We start from the raw sequence: 16,798 nt of genomic DNA, 5'->3' as shown, positions 1-16,798 counted from the left end.
CAAGGAACTTGCGGACCCTGTCCCCGGACACCTAAACAGGGGGTTCACCTTCTTCCTGTCCTGCAATCTAACAAAGTACCTTTCATCTGCCGCCATTTCAGATTATAGTGCAACTCAGCCAGCAATGGATCTCCCACCTCTTTTGCCCAGGAAACCACGAATAACCCCAAGTGGCTCAAAGGCAGCCTGCTCAATGCCAGATCCCTTTGTAAGCATGCTCTGGAAATCTGGGACACCCTCACCTCCCTCGACAAGACCTTCATACCTGAAACATGGCTCAACCCCTCCTCCAACCCTAACTTCGCTACTGCAACACCCAACAGCTACAAGATGATGCCCCCATCATCTCTTCAACCTCTGAACATACCTCATCATTATGGAACTCACCAGCATCCTCAAACCCTCCATCACAACTGCGGCCCTCCCGGACAGATGAAAACACACAGAGGTCAGAAACCTCCTAAAGATACCCTCCGCTGATCCCAGCAAACACAAAAATTATTGATTGATCTCCTTGCTTCCGTACCAGCCAAAGTACTTGAAAAAGCCATCAACCAACAGCTCACCGCATACATGGAGCAAATCCACCTTCTTGACGGCTCCAAATCAGGATTTCGGGCCAACCACAGCACCGATACCACGCTGATCGCCACCATTGATGACATCGGAACCCTCCTTCACTGAGGAGAAACCAAGGTCCTGACCCTCCTCAACCTTCCTGCTGCGTTCGACACCGTCTCCCACTGCACCCTCATCAGAAGACTCCAAAACATTGTAATACAACAAAATACCCTCAAGTGGATCCACTCCTTCCTCACATGATGCACGCAGAGCATCGGACTGCCTCCTTTCACCTCTAAACCCAAGGACATCATATGCAGCACACCCTAGGGATCTTCCCTCAGTCCCACCTTACTCAGCACCTGCACCTACTTGAATCCCCTCGCAGACATCGATAGGTCCCACAGCCTCAACATAATTTCCTATGCAGATGACACTTAATTTATCCTTTCGCTCACTGAAGAACCCTACGGAACCAAAATATTCTTCAGGGACGCAATGGTCAATTTAACCACCTGGATAAGATACAATTGCATCAAGCTCAACTCCGTTAAGACAAAAGTACTGATCTTTGGAAAGAACACCTCCATCTGGGACCAACACCCACATCCAGCGACCATGCATGCAACATAGGCATTGTCCTTGGTGGCGATCTGACTATGAAATGTCACGTCACTACAGTCCCCACATCCTGCTTCCACACCCTTTGCATGCTCCACAGAATCTTCATATGGATCCCAGTCAACACCAGACAGACCATCACTCAGACCCTCATCACCAGCCATCTTGACTATGGCAATTCCCTCTACGCCTGCATCTCCACCCAGCTCGTCAGAAGACTACAGACCATTCAGCTAGACTCATCCTGGCCCTTCTTAAACAGATCAACATCACCCCCACCTCAGACACCTCCACTGGCTCCCCATCCAGAAGCAATGTCAGTCAAGATCCTCACACATGCCTACAAAGCTGTAGACGAACAAGGACCTTCCTACATCAACCATCGACCCACCAGGCACCTACACTTTCCCTCTTTGGCACTTGACCAGACCCCCACATCTGTTTCAGCTGTAGCAGGGAGCACTTATTCTCCTAGTTTGCAGGTAATATCTGGAATGACATGCCTCTCCTTCTCTGTACAGCCTCCTCCCTGGCACACTTCAGAAATAAACTCAAGACCTGGCTTTTCAACGGAGACACAGCAACCATAGTGCCCATATACACCTAGGGGTTGCAGTGCTGTGCAGTTTGAATGCTGATTGATTGATTGATTGATTGATTGACTGTTCAATGTTGACAACCTCTCAAGTCCTGAGCTGCAAAGGCTCTGCAAGAAAAGGGGGTGAATGTGGATAGGAAAGCTCCCAAACCAAATCTACGGGTAGCTCTCCTGACCTATGAGGAAGACAAGAGGTTGCAAGCAGCAACAGTTGAGAATGACCCTGAGGAGGACATGGACTTGAATGTGTATGAGGATCTGGACCCAGAGAGGGACCCTGGGCTTCAGGGAGGGCCCCACTGACCCCCAGAGAGGAACCAGGATACCCAGGATAAGGCAAGGATCAGTGTGTCTTCCAGGGGCCTGTCACCAGAACAGTTGGAGGACAGTAGGAAGGAGAGGAAGCTCAAGCCAGAGCTGGCAAAGCTAAAACTGAAGCCTGAAAATAGGAAGGCTGAGGATGAGAGGCCCTTGGCAAAGGAGAAGGCTGAGAGGGCCTTAGCTAAAAACAAACTACAGTTGGAGCGCAAGAAAAACATGAGGGAACTGGAGCTAAAGGCAAGGCAACCCATGGTGGCAGCATACCAACAGTGTATGCTGGAGAAGTGAGAATCTGCATACCCCATGAGCTGGTGGTTATATATATCATGGGAGTTGACATAGACAAGCGGTTTGCCACTTATGAAGTTTCACTCAGGGTACACATGTTCCCAGATGAATACTTGTGGGGTAGGTTGTGAAACACATGCCCACAAACATGGCGGCCGCAGGCTAGCGCGGCTCGCACGCCCAGTTTCGGCTCTCCAGTCTCATTCCTCTCTGCCTAGCGAGACTATGCCGCGGGACGGCATCTACAGACGGATCAAAGTTTAGGAGAATCGGCAAGATAGCTGCGAAAACAACAAAGTGAAAACTGAAGCTGAAGAAAAATACAATCTACGAGAGTCAGAGGAATATTTCTACGTAATTGAGCTACTAACCTCCGGTATCGATTAATGTGCCTGCCTGCTGTGACTCGCCCTCTCCCCACCGTGTTCCTGCCTCGGTGGAGACAAGCAGCCGTGGAGCTTAGGCGTGGCCGCACAGTGGCTGCCCGGGTGTTCCGAGGAGCCGTGGTCACGGAACGGAGGAGGGGAGGCTTTACCGAAGACGTTGCGACGCTGAATCTGGGTAAGGTAATCAGTGACGAGCATGCAGCAGCAGGAGGCTTGAATCTGAGTGGCGGCACCCCATCGCGATCAAGGGTCACGGCTGATCTCCGAGGAATAGATCGTAAGGCGGTAAGAGATTCTAGTGGGGGAACTGACTCCGAGGGGAAGAGTAAGCCTGTGCCCCAAAGGAATATTAGGAGTGGGGTCAAGAACTCAGAGAAAAGGCACAGGGGGTCAAAAAAAAAAAAAGACAGCCTCAGGGGGGCACTTTAAGCTCCGGGCAGAGTGCAAGTAGTAGCGCCACTGGGGGGAAGGAGCACACTTCAGCAAGAGGCAGAAGGGGTCAAAAAGTCAACCTCCTAAGAGATCCAGTGGCATTACACCATCTCTACGCGCGTTTTTTAAAGTGTTGCCCCAAGTCCTGGATATTACATCAGAGATGGCGACTGCTGTGAGCTAAAAGGCGCAGACAGCTTTAACTTTAGTAGCTGCACCAACATCTACACCTATACCTGAGGTTGATACTGGGTCGAAAGAGTCGACAGCCCCTTCAGTATTATTACTTCCGAATCCCATCTCGGCATCCAATACAATAGCTAAATCAGTAACTGAGCTAGTGGGGCCCTCCGCACTTGTAAATGAAACAGAGGTCGCTGCGGTTGGTATCCAGCAGCCCCATGAAGGACCCCACGGGTCCCATGGGGGGGTTGCATCTAATAAAGTAACAGCGTCGGATGGAGGGGTGGGCGATTTGGAGGACCCAGGGATTGGGAACACATTGGAGGCTCTGGTAAAGTCAATAACTGCAATGAGGGAGGAAATCCGTGCTGATTTTGCAGTCTCTAAGATGAATCAGAACGAAATTAGAGCATCTTGTGAGATGCTGGATCAAAAGGTGGAGGGTTTATGCACAAGGACAGAGGTTTTGGAATGTTCTGTGGGATCATTGACATCTAATCTCGAGATAGCTAGATCCAAAATCCAAGCGCAGCAAAAGGATGGGGAGAATTTGCGAGAGCGTGTTGAAAGCTTGGAAAATTATTCCCGGAGAAACAATTTGCGACTATTAAAGATTCCGGAAGGAAGAGAGGGTGCAAACCTTAAGAGTTTCGTAATCAAGATCCTAAAAGACTCTCTTAATTTGGAGGAGTCAGTCGAGGAACTAGAAAATAACATCCAGCTAATCCACCGTGACCCATTCCGTTTAAAACCAGGGAGAGACAAACCCAGAAAGGTTTTGATTAACTTCCAGACGTTCTCACTTAAAGATAAGATCTTAAACCTCGCACTGAAAGCCAGATCACTACAGGGCCCGTACTTCTCTTTTGAGGTGCGGTCAGACCTATCTAAGACTACCCTTGATAGGCAATGGGAGTTGGGACAGCGCATGGAAAAATTCAGAGCAGTAGGTGCCACAGTCCAGATGAGGTTCCCCGCTTTTCTGCGTATTATGTATAATAATAAAATGAATAATATCCGTTCACCCTCGGAAGCAGATGAGTTATTAGAATCTATTAGAGATCATGCTCAGGGCCAGAGTAAAAGATAGCGGGTTATACGGACCTGAACAGGTTAACTGCCATTATAAAATTATGGCCGGTCTAGACTAACTCAGACATAGAACTAAAAAAAAAAAAAGGACGAGGAGTAGGAGTGAAATATGTTAAAAAGTGGGGAAAAAAAAAGGGAAGAAGTATATAGGGTATCAGGGTTACACTTGCAAATACACAAAAAAAAAACAATAAAACATAAAACGTATAAAAAAAAGGGAAAGAAAGAGAAAAAAAAAATCTCAAAGGAAAGTCTCTCCTAATCGTTCCTAATTTAATTTAATTTAGAACGAGAGGGGAAACACCAGCTAACTTACTATCCAAAATTAGAAGTTAACCACGTTCCTATGTGTGTGAGAATATATATATATATATATATATATATATATATATACAATGCACATACAGTTATGAATCGGTGTATAACCAAAGGGGCAGGTAAAAAGGTGAGGTAAGGCCCTAATATTACAGAACATTCTGCTACTCTTTACTTTCCCTGCATCTTACAACGGCCCTCTGTTATTTCAATTTAAGTTCTCCCCTAATATCCATATTAGTTTGGAGTCTGCTGACAGACTATACTAGCAGGGTGGAGGTAAGGTTGGAGAGCTGGGGTGGGCGTAAATCTGGCCATCCACCAGGTCAGAATAAGTAGGGGAGGGTTTTCCTGGGGAGGGTGGGGGCAGGGGGGAGGGGTCAAAATGCAAAAAATCCTCATAAGTCTTCCTCTTATTTTGTAGTATGGGTATTTCTGACATCTGTCCAACATCAAAAATATAAATGGCAAATCCTAGGATTCCCGCAGGAGCTGTTGGGAAAGGTCGATGGGAGGAGGGTAGTGGTGATACCATGACAGCCCTTCATTATATGTCCTGGAATGTCAATGGTTTGCGAGTGAGAGGAAGGCGGGAGCGCATAATGCAGTACTTGAAGGACTCCCCTGCGCAGATCATTGCCATTCAGGAGTCTCATCTTCTTAAAATAGAGGCAGTGGAGATACTCGAAAAACAGAGATGGGTTGATAAATTCTGCTCGACTGATCACAATGCTAATATCAGGGGAGTTATATTTATCTTTAAAAAAGCCGCTAAAGCCCACATTTTGGAGCTTATAGAGGACCACACAGGGAGATGGCTGATATTGAGAGTTCAGCTGGTGGGGCAATGCTATACTTTGGTGGGCTAGTATGGCCCGAACTCAGATGACCCATCGCATATGGATGCCGTCAGGAACCACTTGTTACTTCTTCATGACCCGGTGATTTGGATGGGGGACTTTAACATCGTGCTGAATCCTAAGCTAGATAAATCAGCAAATTCGAGGGCCTCTAGCTCACCAAAGTCTAGGCGAACTCTCATAGGAATCATGACTCAATTAGGCCTGGCGGATATATGGCGGGAAAGAGTAGGCAATAAAATGGGGGTTTCCTATCGGAACAGTCGTTTCAAACACCTGTCTAGAATTGACTATGCTTTGTTTACTTACAGCTTGAAAGACACCTTAATAACGATAGAGTATCTTCCATCTCACCTGTCGGACCATTCGGCCCTTGTCTTCTCGCTTAGTACCGACAGTAGGAGGCAACATCCATCTTGGTCTTTCGACCGGACACTCCTACTTGAGGAAAGTGAAACGAACTTCCTGGCCACAGAAACAACTGCTTTTTTTTAAACTAATCTCGAGTCCTCCTCTCCGGCAGTGGTCTGGGAGGCTTTTAAAGCCTTTATAAGGGGATGCATTACAGGCAGGTCCTCATATCGGAGTAAAAAGTACAAAGACAGGATAGCAACTTTGGAACATGAAATGAAGGGCATTGAGTAAAATCTAGGTCAGTCTCTAGGTTCTCCTGAGGAGCAGTCAAAATTGGCTGAACTAAAATTCCAACTAGAAAACATCTTACAAGAGAGGGTTACCAAAAGATGGAAAGCAAGCAAGATCTCCCATTTCGAGTTCGGAGAGGCGGCTGGTAGAGTATTGGCGTGGAAAATAAAATCGGACCAAGCTCTGAAACATATCAGAGAAATCAAGGTGGAAGGGGAGGTGACATCAAGAACATCGAGCCTGGAGATAGGTAAGGCCTTTTATAATTTCTTTGAGGCAATCTATAGGGAAGAGTTACCAGATGATCAGGTGGCATGAAATACGTTGCTGGGAGGAATATTGCTCCCAACCCTATCAACAATACAGAGTAATAGCTTAGAGACTGTAATAACGGAGGCAGAGGTAAAGGCAGCAATACGGCAAATAAAAAAAGGGAAAGCATCTGGCCCAGATGGCCTTCCTGGGGAGCTTTATAAAGTATTGGAGGAGAATATCGTCCAAGTAATGACAAACCTTTTCAACGGAATCCTCAGGGAAGGAATGACACCGCCAAAATCATGGGGAGAGGCCACAATTGTTCTCACACCTAAACCTGGGAAGGATGTATTAGACTGTGGGTCTTACAGACCAATATCACTATTGAACAGTGATTATAAGATCTTTGCCGCTATATTGTCAGCGAGATTGGGAAAGGTGATAGGCACTATTATCCATCAGGATCAGAAAGGTTTTATTAAGGGGCGACATCTTTCAGACCTTACACATGACTTGGTGGGGGCTATAGATATTTCCCTTCCATTGGCCACCCTAACTCTTGACGCAGCTAAGGCCTTTGATAGAGTCAATTGGCCCTATTTAAACGAAGTACTAAAAAGGTTTAATTTCGGAGAGGGTTTCCGTAAAACTATTGCTTTGCTATATGGTGCCCCTTCGGCTAGGCTGCTGATTAATGGGACTTTGACAGAACCCTTTAAGATTACCAGAGGTACGAGGCAGGGCTGTCCGCTCTCTCCCCTTCTTTTTAACTTATATATTGAGCCGTTTGCCCAGGTTCTGCGAGCAGATGAAAATATACCATCATTTAAATTTAAGGAGTGGGAGAGGCGGACAGCACTATATGCGGATGATATCTTAATCTTTACCTCGGATCCGGTATTATCCTTCCCTGCTGTGATACAAAGGGCAGAAGAGTTCAGTAAGATCTCCGGCTATAGTATCAACTCAAGTAAAACCGAGGTCATGGTGTGGAACATTCCGGACCCACGGTTAGGCATAAACACTACCACATCTATGCGATATCTGGGGATCCGAATCATCGGAACCATTGCTCAAAGTAACCTAGATCGAGTCTCCAGGGAATGCAAAGGTCTATTGAAATCTTGGACTCATTTGCCACTTACTATAATGGGTAGGATGAACTTAATAAAAATGTCTATTCTTCCCAAGTTTATATTCATTTTTGGTGCCATTCCTTTGGGGTTTGATGTGAAGATGTTGGACAGATGTCAGTGAGAGCTTAACTCCTTTATTTGGAATTATAAGTCTACTAGAATTGCATGGAAGAAGCTGAGGAGGAGAAGGGAGAAGGGGGGTTTTGCCCTACCAGATCTAGTATATTATGCATGGGCCTTCCAGTTATCCTACTCTAGGATGTTACTAAAGACACCATCTAGTCTTCTAGAGGGGACAATGTATAAAGTCATGTTAACCGGAGCAAATCTACCAGCTGATGGATTTTTATATAAATTTGGGAGCCAGAAATTTTTCAAGAAAATAAGGCTAAAAATTATACAGTCCTGGGCCAAGGTTTGGTGCACCATTAGAAGAAGATTGGGGCTGTCCTACTACTCTAACTTCGCTCCCATATGGGACTCCCCGGGCTTACCGGAGTGCTTAAGGGACAGTCTATCCTCTCCAGTAGAGGAGGCTGGGATTGCTAAATGGGGAGAGCAAATGGTGGACGGATCGATACTTCCTTGGGATGAATTACTTGAGCGTATAGGTCCAGCATTTTCCAGATTTAAATTCATTCAGCTGGAAAGCAGGGGGAGAGCCCAGCGAAGTAAAGATGTACTCTTCGGGAAATCAAGCTCCCTGGAGCAGCTGCTATTAGAAAAACCTAGGGGTGGTAAGGAGGTGACCTTCTGGTATTGGCAGCTTCTGGAGGAATCCGATGGGGATTTTACTCTTCCAGATGAACCGTGGGGAGAGACAACTGGCTTTCAGTGTGAGGAGATATGGTTAAGATCTTTTGCGCTCCTCTATAAAGTGGTGAAGCCATCATGGTTGAGACGCAATCATTTGTTCACAGTACATCGGGCATACATAACACCGCTGAGACTTTCCAAATTTCTCCCCGACAAGAAATGTAATAAATGTAACTTACCAGAAGCATCTGACATTCATATGTTCATGGAATGCCTCACCATCGGCCGGTTTTGGGAGGAAGAGTTGTCTACCTTGAGTTCCATCTTGAAAAAATCACTAGTAATTTCATTGCCACTTATCATCTTTGGCTTAGAGGATAGTATCTCTGGCAGGGCGAGATCTTTTTTGTTCTATGCCATTTTGTTGGCTAGAAGGCAGATTTGCATACGGTGGGTGGAGAAAACTGCCCCAATATATTCGGATTGGCTCACATCTTTATACGAAACATCAAAGCTGGACATGGCTAGAGGGTGCAACAATCGTAACTTGGCCTTTTGGGATCTGTTGATACAGTGGAAATAGTTTTCGGGGTTTTTTTTTTTTTCCCCGGGTCCTATGATTATGCCATCAATACTCCTTGGACCGGGTCTGGCCTCGATACGGTTTTTGGTCCTTCAGGTTGAAATATACCTAGATGGAGTCAGTGAAAGATCTTTAAATCCCCTTTTCCTCTTGGGATTTCCCTGCTACCAGTAAAAACATTTCGGGTTCCGGTACTAGAGTTGGATATCATATTTTGGTTCCCTCTCTTGGTCAGGGACACGCAAGGTGGTTGGCATTTCCTAAGTATGGGGTAAGGCAAATGAGGACTAAAAAAAAAAAAAAAAAAAAAAAAAAGAAACACTTGCCCACAGTTGGGAGGGATACACTTTTTTCACTAGAGGCAGATAATCAGACAAGGTATGCCCCCATGAAAGCAATACTTGCTGCTAAGTTTGGGTTAGTCCCTGAGACGTACCATCAGAGGTTCAGGGACAACCACAAGCTCCCAAACCAGTTGTGGGTGGACTTCTAGATTATGGCAGCAAGGCGCTGAAGGGCTGAGTGAGGGCCAGCAAAGTGCATGGATTTACTTTACTGTACATGGATTTACATAATTCTGAGGGAGCACAGGCTCAATAGTTGTTTTACAGAGGTGCGCAAACACCAAGTGGATAGCAGGCTTACTAACCCCAGGAAGAATGATAAGGAATAACACCTCTGGGTCAGCACCAGAGAGTCTAAGAAGGTGACTCGACTGGACTCCCGAAAGGTTGATCAGGATTCCCAAAAGAAGAAAGCTAGGGGATATAAAAATGTAACCAAGGAGTTTTCTCAAGTCCCCCAAAACTGTTCACAGGGTAAATGGCCCCAATCATAATCTGATCACCAAGAAGAAAAGTTTCATAGGCAAGAATACTAGAAAATCTGCCCCAAGTGCTATGAGTGCTACCAATATGGGCATGTCAAGGGAGATGCTAAGTGCTCCAAGAGGGCATCGCCCCTCCAGTGGTGGCCAGTCACAGGGGATGGCCAGTGTAGCGCTTGTGGAGGAGATGGCCCCGATTAGTGTGGGGAAGACTAGTGAGGTTATCCTAGTATCCCTGGGTGACACAGAGATGGTGCCCAAAGCCCTCATGCCTTCCAATACTTCATAGAATTGACAGTGGGTCACCCTCAATGGGCAGAAGGTGAAGGAACTTAGAGACCGAAGAGCCAGTATGACTACTGTCAGGAGTCATCTGGTGTTCTCTAAGCAGGTAATACCCAATATTTCCCACCAGGTCGTGGTAGTATACACATGGGAGAGCCGCTACTATGTGGCTCTGGATACCTTAGAGTGGCTGCGGTCTCACTTTTTTGGAAAGTTGCTGTGAGTCCTGCTATGCCCGAGGACTGCCTGTTAAGGAAAGACCTGGAGCACACTGCCTGGGAGGAAATTGAGCTTAGGTCATATCTGGAAAAATGTTAGAGTTGCCTGAGTGAATCTGTGCCACCCACAGGTCCATGACTGCCTAGGAGGGGAGTCAAGAAGGTCTGGAGCTATGAGGAATGACCAAACAGCTGCCCGGAAAGGCAATGGCAAAGAGTTTGAGAAACCAGCCTCTGAATGTCCCACAGTGCAGGTCGATGAGTTGCTGGGAGAGTCTGTCCTGGAGCCTACCTGGAGAGGACCTTGCCTCCCTTGGTGACTTACCAGAATGGCAAGAAGAAAGGGAGCCCACAAGGGAGGAGTTCTGAAAGGTACAGAAGGAGTGCCCAACCCTTGAGGGCATGAGGAGCCAAGCTCATGCCCTGGTAGCTGTTGACACCTCTGGAGATCACCTCATATTCTGAGAAAATTCCTCCTGGCATAGTGAGCCTAAGGCTCTTGAGCATGGGGTAACATCTGGAGTGGGACAGGACCTCAATACAGCCTTAGGCAGCATGTGTATCTTGGTTGACCATGCCGCTAGGTACCCAGAGGCAATCTATCTGAGGTCCATCACTGCACCTGTGGTGGCCAGGATCCTGAAGCGGAATTTCCCCAGAGTGGAGTTCCCCAAGGAAGTGGTATCAAAAAGGGGCACCAGCTTCATCTCTGTGTACATGAAGTCTATGTGGAAGGAGTGTGGAGCTACTTATGTGTTCTCCAACCCTACCATCCAGAAAGGAATGAAATTGTTTTTTTTGTGCATATAGACTGTCTTCTTTTGTTGTTGTTAGATATAGCGTGAATTCGACCTGAAAGTATTGGAACTCTTTACATGAGCACCAGTTACATTACACTAGAACACATTAATTATTTTGTAGGTATAGGGAGATAAAGAGCCTGATTATGAGTTTGGTGGTCTTACCACTGTACGACCACGACGGCTGTCTCAAGAAGACTGCAGCAGCACAGTCACCCACCCACCGTATTGGACCAGTGGCAGTGTTTCTGATGGCAGGAAATACGTTTTCATATGTGTGGTTGCAGGTGTGTATATTTTGAATGCACACAGATGCATGACACATATGAAAAAATACCTACTGATAGTGCTTTCCCATGCTGGAGTCTAGACCATATGTGCCCAGTCTAGTCAATGGGTAAATAGGGCAAAATGGATTTACCTGGATTTTGGCCCCAACAGGGTTGTTTTCTTCGTGGTTGAGATGCTGCTGTGAAGGGGGGACCTAGAGAAAGGGATTCACGCAGGAGACAGATGGGAAAAAAAGAAAATAGGTGAGTATGCATCCCAAGTCCTACGATACTGCCAACTCGAAGCAGGCAGTCTTCCTGCCACAGTCGGCTTGTGAGAAAGCCAACTCATAATTCGGATGGAGGTGAACTTCTCTGTACTGACAGCTACTTTTCCCTGATAGCCGTCGAGGCAGTTGGCAAAGGGCTGGTACTCCAGTGGCCTTTTGTTCAGCAAGCCACCAACATATTAATATGTGGTGGACTGCCTTGTTGCCAGGTGGTGAATTAGATACCGACGTGATAGGGGTCCCTATACTGCCAAAGTCATAACCAGGCCCTAAGTGATTTGCCCAGAATCACAGGGTGCTGAGAAGACGCCAAGACTGAACCTTGTTCCCCAGCTCCAGTGTCGGCAGTTCTGGCCAATACGCTACATCCTCTCCCAATATCTGCTGTCTTGGGTCACAGGACTGGGTGTAACAAACAGATAGACTTTGTGAATTCCTCCCAGATAATCACATAACAGAGGGGTTAGGTGTGCCTTGATGGCCATCTGCTGGCAGGATGAGGGGGAAAAGCTGAGCAAAGCCCCACTTGTAACCGAATGGGAAGTGCTCTGCCCTTGCACACATGAGCAAACACCTTCACATTGTCACTGTAGCCAGCTTGGAGCCAAGGCAAGAGTGTCAGGAAGTTCCACACACTTCAAAGCAAATATCTAGATGCTTTCCCACCTTCCTGAAGGAGGGCATCTGGGTATAAAAAGGGGACCTCAGACACCAACTCTTCAGTACACTTCTAGACCTGTGGATACTTGGCCATGTAGAAGGACTTCAGTGCTGCTGAAAGAACCGCCAATCTGCTGGACTGCTGACCTGCTGCTGTGTTGCTGAATTGCTGCCTCTCTGCACTGCTGTCCTCTTGCCTGAGGAAGAAAGACTGGACTTGCAACTTGCACCCAGTACCACCAGAGTGAATGCAAATTGCTAGCTTGCTAGCCTCTTGATCTGAACTTAAAGGACACAAAAGGCTCTCTTCACCCTGGACCCACACTTCAACCCATCCTGATTGCCTCCTGATTCTCCAAGGGGTGCCCCAATAGTTCAGAACCCTTGGAAGTGGTACTGGGTGACCAGAGAGTCAAAATCCAAAAGCGAGGCTTAGAGCATTTTTGGCTAAAATTGCTCTGATAACCAGGAGGAGACCAGGATCAACCTGCTTGGCTATACGCCCAAGTTGCATCGCCAGTCTGATTGATTTTGTAGCCTTTCCCGCTCTTTTCCTCTCTGCAGCAGCAAATCTGTTTCAGCGGTCCTTTGCCAAAAGGGTATCCGGACTTGTGGAACTATGAATGCTGGAGATTTTTGACTTCCATTTCAGAGACTAAGGACTTGATTACAATTTTGGCAGTGTAGCAGTGGGCTGCCATGCCAGTACCCAACTGCAATACTGCCAAACCTATAGTTGGCCTGCCCAATGTATTCCAACTGGAATACAGGTCGGCCGGTCCTTTAGCAGTGGTCCCACAGCAGTGTCTTTCTTAGGCTCATAGGTGAGCCTTAGAAAGGCACTGCTGGGGAGCACCACAGCCAATTCCCACACAGACCAAAATGTACAATGTTGTGCATTTTGTTCCGTGCAGGATCAGGGGGTGCATACAGATGAGGGGACACATCCAGTGCCCCCTGCATGTACCCTCATGCACAGAGGCAGCAGAGACCCTGTAGGCACCCTTAGTTTCCTCACCGCCACACTTTTCATGGTGGGCTCATTGCCATGAAAAGAGTTGCAGTGAGAAAACTTGAAATATGCTTGATGGTACTGCAGCACCACTGCCAGCATATTACAGACTCACACTGCTGAACCACCACCTTGGGATCGGGGATCCCAAGGCAGTTATGGCAGTCCTGTAGTGGTCCCACCACTGTAGTTGTAATAAGGCAGGTGGACCCCCAGTCTGGCAGTCCAGGGACCGCCACCACAGGTTTTAATAAGGCCCTATGTCAGAATGTAGAATTGACTCTGTGGACACCTCCTACAGCCTTGCCCTGCTGAACTTTACCCCCTCAGAATATTTTTCTCAGACCTTTTTCCAAGTCTGAAAGTAAGCGCTGACCAGGTCCATTCTACTTCTTGTACCCGAATGCGCTTCATCACAGTTGGACATATTTTTCAACCTTAACCCGATCTCAGTGCTTTGATTTTTTAGCCGCTAAAGTTTACTAAACATTTTCAAAAGTTCTACTGATTGGATTTTTGTCATTTTGGTGTCAAACAATTTATTAAAATATACTGTATTTTTCTAAATTGTTTTGTGGTTTTGAGTTATTTTGTTTTCACCTTATTACTGTTTGTGTGCCGCAGAAATACTTTGTTCACTGCCTGAATGCTTTTTGTGCCAGACTACCCAGAGTTTGATTTGATTTTAGATTTATAAAGCATGACCTATGCCCAAAGGTATCTTGGCGCTGTATATCTGCTAGGAATCCTCTATGTCGTGCCAAGTCAGAAATTAAGATGTGAGAGTTCAAAGCCAGGTTTTTAACTGTGTCTGGAATTTCTGCAGGTTTGATTGTCATCTCAGTATCTTAGATGTACAATTCCAAAGCATTCAAGTATGGTACACAAAACCTCTACCGCCCCAAGAGGCTCTATAAGTTCCTGCTACTACAACAATTTTTGAGGCAGCAAATTGCTGGTCCCTCTTAGGTAGATACCAATAAAAATTTTCATAGCCCCTTCGCTGCAGGGGTAATTCCTCGCTGTGCTGGGGGGCGGGGGCGCGCACAGCGCCCGCATGCTCATGACGAGCTCAGCTCGTCATGATGCACGGCGCTCCTGTGCTCATGACGAGCTGAGCTCGTCACAGGTGCACCTGCTCCCGTGGAACGCTCAGCACAGCAGGGGAATTCTCCCCGCACCTGAGCGTTCCACGGCTCATGACGAGCTGAGCTCGTCATGAGCACCGGAGCACCGTGCCTCATGACAAGCTCAGCTCGTCATGAGCATGGAAAAGGTTAAAAAATTCAGGACTTGTCAAATGAAGAGCTTTATTGACTGTGAAAAGTGTCTTAAAGGTTACTCTTTTCTTAACAGGGAGCCAGTGAAGTTTAACCAGAGTGGTCAAAATGGGATCACACTTCTTAATATTATATAGTAGTCGTGCTGCTGCATTCTGAATCCTTTACAGTTTTTTGTAACATGCCTTGCAGCATGTCCAGATATAGGGCATTGCAGTAATCCATTCTCAAAAAAACTAGAGTAAAGTTAGCCGTCTTCCTGAGATCATACGGTATGAAGGGAAGGACCTTCTTTAAGATTTTTAACATAAAGAATCATGATGACATAATCTGGTTGGTCTATTCCACAAAAATGAGTCTGCAATCAAACATAATATCCACATTTTTCATAGATGGAACAGGAGCAGGCAAAATGCCCAGATCTTGAATCCAACATGTGTTGTCCCAAAAGGAGACACCTTTACCAAAGATCAGCACTAAGTATGGGCGAAATTTGCAAATTCGCGGTACGCGAATTCGTGCAAATACGTACTCGCGGTCTGCAAAATTTGAGAATCTGTGCAAATTTGCGGATTTTTTATTTTTGCGTGTTGGTGTTTTTTTTTTTTCAGTGCAGCTACCGCGAAGTTACCCATGCGGTCGTACATGGACGCGGCCATCTTGTTTTCAGTGTTCGCGTTGCGTATTTCCGTTTCCGGGCGCTAGTTGCATGCTCGCATTGGACATTTCCTATGTGCGGGGCGCAATTACGTGATCGCATCCGTTTTTGCGTGCTCGCGGGGAAAATATCACGCGAACGTACCCACGTGGTCGCAATGGGCACAGCCATCTTGTTTTTCATTCATTGCTATGGTTCTGGGCATGCTTTTTCTATCCTGCTTTAATCTTTGCAATTCTTTGTTGGTTTGAACTTTTTTAAAATCTTTTTTACTTATTATCTATCCCTCTATTTTTCTACATCTATATTTTGTGTCTTTTCAACTTTTTGTTACTTTAATAACTACTTTTTTGTTTAGCTCTCTCTTTTCTTTTCTTTACTTTTTTTCCCTATTATTTTCTTCTTTCACCCAGGACCATGGCAAAGGTGTCCCGCACCCTGTAGCCGGGCCCCTTGCGGGTGCTTAAGGGGGAGGAAGTAACTGCCCAGGAGATATTTAGCACGGTGGAGGTGGCCGCACTGGTTTTCTTCATCCAGCGCCACCTCCCTAAGACCATTGCGGCAGGCCGCAGACCCGGTACTGGGTAAGGGCTCCGGGAGCGTTGCCAGCTATGGGGGAAGGTGTGCCGGGCCATGTATCGGGAGTCTGGGGTCCGGCGCACCTACAACCAGGCGACGCACCATTGGTCCGACATCCTGGACCGGGAACACGACCTGCTCGACCTGCTTGGTATGGAGATCCCTGGGCTTGGTGAGTAGTAGTAGCTATTTAATCACTACTTTGTTTTCTCCTGCTCTGTGTTATTATGATATTGCAAATATTTGTTTTTTCCGAAGAGCAAGAATGCTGCTGATTACATTGCAGGTAAATTATGTTTCAAAAGCTTCTGTAATTGCAGGTGCTCGCCTGCTCACTGGCGGTGCTACTATGCTTACTTGTTTTAAATTTTGTGCTAATTTGGCCTGGCTGATTATGTATGAGTGTACTCTACAGAAGTGCGTAATGCTAGACACTAGAGATTACATTTTAGGTAAATTATGTTTCAAAAGCTTCTGTGATTACAGGTGCTCGCCTGCTCACTGGCGGTGCTACTATGCTTACTTGTTTTCAATTTTGTACTCATTTGGCCTGGGTGACTATGTATGAGTGTACTCTACAGAATTGCGTAATGCTAGACACTAGAGACCCAAGTCCAGTCCTTCCTTTGTCCTCTTGCCACTAAGAAGAGATAGTGGTGGTGGATTGATAGTTTGCGTATATTATGACTGGTTATTTAGTAGGAAACTTTTTACTGGTCTGCAATCATGACGGACTGTGTCTGTCACTTTGCGTCCTGCGGATTTCTGCCTGCCAGTCCTAGTAGAGCCTTTTTGTAGTTGGTTTAGTGAGTTACATAACTTTCCAAGTAGACGGTCCGCGAATCCAGCAATACTAATATCCCACTAGACCACATCAGATAGGTCAATA

Source organism: Lissotriton helveticus, chromosome 2_1 (assembly GCF_964261635.1).
Source record: "Lissotriton helveticus chromosome 2_1, aLisHel1.1, whole genome shotgun sequence".
Classification (NCBI taxonomy): Eukaryota; Metazoa; Chordata; class Amphibia; order Caudata; family Salamandridae; genus Lissotriton; species Lissotriton helveticus.
The sequence above is the reverse complement of the archived record's forward strand: the minus strand, read 5'-3'. Positions refer to the sequence as shown.